Source organism: Pan paniscus, chromosome 5 (genome assembly GCF_029289425.2).
Source record: "Pan paniscus chromosome 5, NHGRI_mPanPan1-v2.0_pri, whole genome shotgun sequence".
In the NCBI taxonomy this organism is placed as follows: domain Eukaryota; kingdom Metazoa; phylum Chordata; class Mammalia; order Primates; family Hominidae; genus Pan; species Pan paniscus.
In genome coordinates, this window is record NC_073254.2 from 54,473,655 (window position 1) to 54,479,749 (window position 6,095).

Below are 6,095 nucleotides of genomic sequence, written 5' to 3' on the forward strand. Positions count from 1 at the left end.
TTTTTAACTTTTAATCTCTACTTCTACCACTGAAAACAAGAAGTGCCAGTCTAAGGCCTATTAGTTGTTTTGATGGAATAGAGAGGTTAAGGGTCTTAGATGGTAAACGCTGTGGCTCCCCATCGCCTGTGAGATAAAGTTGAAATGCCGTAACAGGGCTTGTGAGACATTTTCCTGCTGCAGAATTTCCTTATTTTTACTAGTCTGTTACTTGAAGCTCCTTAAATTCTCCCATGGTGCTTTTTGGGTTCTGAAAACCTATGCCTTTAATAGGCATTGCTTCTTTGGGAAGCATCACCTGACTTATTTATGGAGATTTGATCACCGTTGACTTTGTGGCATTCCTTTACCTAATCTATACTGTGAAGGATTTAGGTCAGAGGTTGTATGATGGCCAGGGACCCAGAACCACCACACATCTTCTCTACTAAATCAGTCAGGACTCTGTTGCTTGTGACAGAAATCCAATTAAGTCTACCCTAGACAAAAAGGAAATGTTTTTGGCCTCAGGGAGGGCATGGGTACAGCTGGGAAAGACTGGATGAGTGACAGTTATGTTTTCTGGAACATTCTCACCGATTTTTCTATTGCTTTGAATGTCAAATTCTTTCTTTTTTGTGAAAGACTGACTCTTTCTGGTGGGAGATGGGGTCCTGGCTGCTTTATGCTCATCTCTTACCAACTTCACTACAGGAAAGGTAAAGGCTCTTTACAACCAGAATTCAGTTTAACAAGGACTGACACTGGCAAAAGATGAGCATATGCTCAAAGCAGGGCCAATCATTACTGTTGCTCTGATTGGCTTATCTTGGGCCACGTGCCCACCCTATAGAGTGTGATTGACAATCTCACTCAAACTGCATGATTAAAGTCAGAATAGAGTTTTTCAAAAGGAAAGTGCTCTTACCAAAAGAAAAAGTTTTTCTTTTCACTGGGTAAAGAATAGTGGATGTCTAGTCCTCTGCTCCCCAAGAGACATTTATAAAAAATGAAGTCAGAACTCAAAGTGTCTCTTTATTACTTGACAGATCAGTGTCTTAGTCCATTTTGTATTGCCATAAAAGAATACTATGGATTAGGTAACTAGGAAAAGAAACTCATTTCTTATAGTTCTAGAGGCTGGGAAGTCCAAGATTGAGGGTTTGCATTTGATGAGGGTCTCCTTGTTACATACCATGCCAGAAGGCATCACATGGAAAGAGAGGAAGAGAAGGGGGCAGAACTCATCATTTTATCAGAAACTCACTCTGATAATGGAATTAGTTTATTCATGAGGGAAAAGTCCTGAGGACCTAGTCACCTCTGTTTATACCCCACCTCCCAACACTGTTGCATTGGTGATTAAGTTTCCAACACATGAACTTTGAGGGATATATTCAAACCACAGCAGTCAGTGACATGTAACCTTCAATACAGAGCTCTGAATTAAACACAAGGCTGGGGTTTGAGGTTTTGGCACAGATTGCTACCTACCCTCCACACTCAAAGGCCATGGATTAGAAACCAAGATACTTAGCTAAAGAGAGCTGAGCTTCAAACTGCAAGCAGGAAGGAATTTGATGAAGACACTCAAATAATAAAGATCATGAAAAACTTCCTAGAGCTCTCATTCCAGTTGACAGAATGAGTGCACTGAATCAGGACCCCCTTATAGGCCTAGTCCTTCATCAACTAGTAAATGAGACCCAACCAACATCTCAGCAATATCTTTAGATGTAACAGGTCTTCCTTGTGTGTTGAGTAGAAATTAAGATGGAGAGGGTTGGTTGGTGGGAGTGGTGGAAGTTTTTCCTCATCAACATTTACTTGCTTTGTGTTTTATCAGAAATGTGAGTTCAGGTTTATTGTCCTCACTCAAGGCTATAGTCAACCAGGAATGAGACCTGCTCCTTCACTTGGGCAAGTTCCTCCCTTCAAGGTAAACACTTAAGGCTGCTTCCTAGTACCACTGACTTTTATAAATTCCTGAGCCCAGAGAAATGGGCAGTTCTTCTGTTGGCTCTAGTCTAGAAGCTTCTGAAATGGATAAACCAACACATTTGGCCCAAGCTCATAGTCAGATATTGACCCCTCAATTTTATTTCTTAACTCAAATTGTTGCCTGCCATGGATAAACCTGGTTCACTAGAACAGTGGGTACCTAAAGTAGCACACATAGAATACTCAGTGTGAAAAATATCCCAAACAAACCATATGAATCTTCTCCCTTTATTAAATTCTCTCAGATATTTAAGCTCCAGTAATGAACCCTTTATTTGTTGCCATGGAGAAAATAAAATCTCCCTTCCCTTGGGAAAATTAAAATCCTAGATAAATTAAAGGCCAAAAGTCACTGTAATTTTCTTATTTTGCTCAACCTAAGCTAGGGACAGTCTCACTGTGTTGAGTCTGCTTACTCCCCTAGCCCTAGCCCCACTCCTCATCTTTCTCAGATCATTTCCTGCACCTCTCTGCCCAGGAAGCTGGTGCCTGCGAAGTGCATCACTGGAACCCCCTTCCTAGCTGGCTTTTCTCTCAACAGGTTCAGCCAGTAAGAGACACTGATAGGAGATTGACAGGTGGGAAAAGAAGATGAACTATTTCTTCCAGCTTCCTTCCTGCTTTGGGCCACATTTCTGGCAGTGGCTCTGAACTTGAATAAGCATAGATCTGTTCAGCAGCCCCTATTCCTCAGTTCTAGCTCTGATGAGCTAAGATAACCCTATTTCCTCTTATGATTCAAGGGATTACCAGGTTCCTACAGATGCTAGCCTTGGGTGCCTCAACAACCTGGTTGATTCTCTTAATCCTGCCCACACCTCTGAAAATCCTTCCATTAAGTCCTCTTCCTTTGAACCATATGAGTTGCATTCTCTTTCCTGCCATGAGCTTGACTTCATACTCCCTAAGTACCTGGCACCGGGAAGCCTTGGAAGAGGGGGCCCTTCTCCAATGGCAGCATCCCGGGATGTCTTCCACTGGAGGGGATGGAATTATTTTAGCACTTTCACTGTTAAATTCCAACCTTGAGTCTCATCCGTTCCACTTTTCCTAAGGGTAGTCTTCCAAATAAATGGTAGATAGAACCTATGGATGTCATAGCACCAGTTCTAGACCTATACCATCTAGGTACAACCATAGCATTTCCTAAACAAGCATAATGTTTCCAGAACACAGCATATATTACTGTCTCTAGCCTCACATTGCTGTTGCCAGCTACAGACACTAACACAGATGCAGTGCTCTCTGGGCGAATTGAAGTAGACAAAGCAAAAGAAGAGAAAGTCTGGATCTGGGCTTCACTTGTATAGGATGCCAGTTGTGGTCTTTAATAATGCTGTTCACCAATATTCACCTTCTTCACTCCAGGCACATATTAAAAAAAAAACACTTATTTCCTGGTTCCTGGTTGGTTTGGCTCATATAACTCATGAAGTCCAAAATGATGAGCAGAAATGACCGGAAAAAATGTCTATTTGGGATAGAGGATTTAGTTTTTGGTGGGAGGCTCTCCAGAGTGTTCTTTATGGGCATTATGACCTGGCAAGTTCAAAATGGTGGATGCTTCACCAGCCTGAGTGGTAATGAGCAGAACACTCAGGCCAACCCCTTATGGACATGAAGCATGAGAAAGAAATAAACCCTTGAGCCACCAAAATTTGGGGGTTGTGTTACTACAGTACAATCTAGCCTATCCTGATATAAAATATTTTTTAACATAGCAGAAGTCCAGTAACCTCATTGACCTTTACCATTTGCTTCTCTTAAGCCTTTCAGAAGCCCAACTTGAATAACTATAGAAGACAACTGTGATTCTGTGAAATATATTTTTAGCTCTTTTTCTCAGTTTCCAGACATATACATACACATCTATGGCTTCTAAAATCCTTGGAACCTCCAGAGTTTCTGGAGCGTCTTTGGTATACTAATGAGATGATCGATGGCTGAGTCACTTAAGTAGCTTCAAGGTTGGGAGCTGGTCACTGGAAAGACCATGACAGGATTAGAGGGTTGGAACTTTTAGTTCCATCCCCAGCCTCCTGAGAGGGAAATGTGGCTGAAGGTTGAGTTGATCACCAATGGACAATGATGTAATAAATAGTGCCTGTGTGAAGAAGCCTCCATAACAACCCAGGACTAAGATCAGGGAGCTTCTGGATAGCTAAACTCAACACATGAGGGTGCCTGGAAGATGTTGCCCAGAGAGGGCATGGAAGCTTCTTCCCACATGCCTTACCTTGTGTGTCTCTTCCATCTGACTGCTCATCTGTACCCTGTGTAATATCCTTTATAATAAATGGGCAAATGTAAGTGTTTCCCTGAGTTCTATGAGCCACTCTAGAAAATTAGTCAAGTCCAAGGAGGGGCTTATGAGAACTCCTGCTACAGGGTCAAAGGGTAGGCAGCAACCTACTACTTGCAGCTGATACCTGAAGTGGGGGGCAGTCTTGTGGGACTGAGCCCTCAGCCTGTGGTGTCTGATGCTATCTCCAGGTAAATAGCATCAGAATTGAATTAAAGGACTCCCAGCCTGTGTCTGCTGGATAATTGACTAGTTTTGTGTGAGGAGAAATCCCCACACATTGTAGTGACCAGAGGTGAAGTATTCTGTGTTGATTGTTGAGTAAAGGAATAGGAAAAACACCTTTGACTTTTTCTGGTATCTTAGACTGCCCCTAGTTCACGCTTTAGAAACCCAGTGAAATACGTCAGGACCTCAGCTCCACATGCTGCAAAATCTCATCTTACTTTAGCCTTTGGATTCCCTAGGCCTTGGTTGATTTTACTACTCCAAAGGAAGCATAAAAATCCCTTTCCTCTGCTGTGTTGCTTGCAACATCAGAACTATAGCCCCCCTGGAGAAGCAAAAAATTCCTGAGCAGCATTTGAGAATATATATTTTTTTTGAGAGGAGGGAGGAGGAGTTGTGATAGCAAAAAGCCATTACGCCCACCAAAGATTAAAGGAGTTCTTTTGAATTACACTTGCTCTGGCCCAGATGAGAGCCCTGCCCTTCTCTATCTGGAAAGAGGTTAGCATGCAAGGCCTCATGGTAGGTGTAGCCACTTCGTTTAATGTCCCAGAGTGAGACTCCCCTGACCCTAAAAATTCCAATGCAGGCCAAGATCCAAACTCAATTTATGATCCTAGGCCAGCTATACATCAGAGACCTCAACTTTCCAATATAGTGCTTAACTCCCAAATTCTACACATGTACTCACTTGATCTGCCATGATTATAGTTAATAGCATTCGGTGATATTTCCATGGGATCCAAGAATGTCAGTCATCCCTTCAGTTCACAATGATCCTTGGAGGAGGGTAAGGAACAGGAACTGAATGAAAAGCAATTACTGCTGATTGTTAAGTGGAATAGGACCTCCCTGCTCTGGTATTACTCTTTGCAAAAGCTGGGTAAGAGGTATCAGAGGACATGACAGCCAGCTTTCAAGATGGTCCTCAATGATCCCCACCTTACTGGTATTCAGGCTCTTGTGTAGCCCCCTCTTGCTTTGTACCAGGGGTTGGTTCTGCAACCCCAATATGCAGCAGAAGTGATGGCATTCCACTTATGAAATTAGGTTATAAAAGACGCTGCAGGTTCAGTTTTGGGTTCTCTCTCCCTCTTGGATCATTGGCCTGACAACAACCATGTGAGTGAGCTTGGAACAGATCCTCCAGGCCTGGATGCTTGAGGTCTGGTCCCAGTCAACAGCATGACTGTAGCCTCCAGAGCCAGGACCAAACTAAGCTATTCCTGAAGTTCTGATCCTTAGAAACTAAAAAAAACAAAACTTTTTAAATGGACACAATTATACATATTTATGGGGTACATAGTGATGTTTGTTGTTTTAACCTGTTAAATGTTGAAGGATTTTCTTTCATAGTAATAGATAACTAATAAAAGGCCAATGGCTCTTTGAATCCTGGGACCTTCCCAAGATTCTGATAGCTTTATTGTACTGGAGCTTGAAGCAACATTCAGCCTCTTGGCTATGCTTTTGGGATTGGGAGGTATGGGCTTGGGGACTAGTAAGCATGGCCCGCTGAACTTTTTTAGGTGCAGGGGGTCAAGAGAATAGGAAGAAAATGGGCATGTAAACAGATCTATGATAG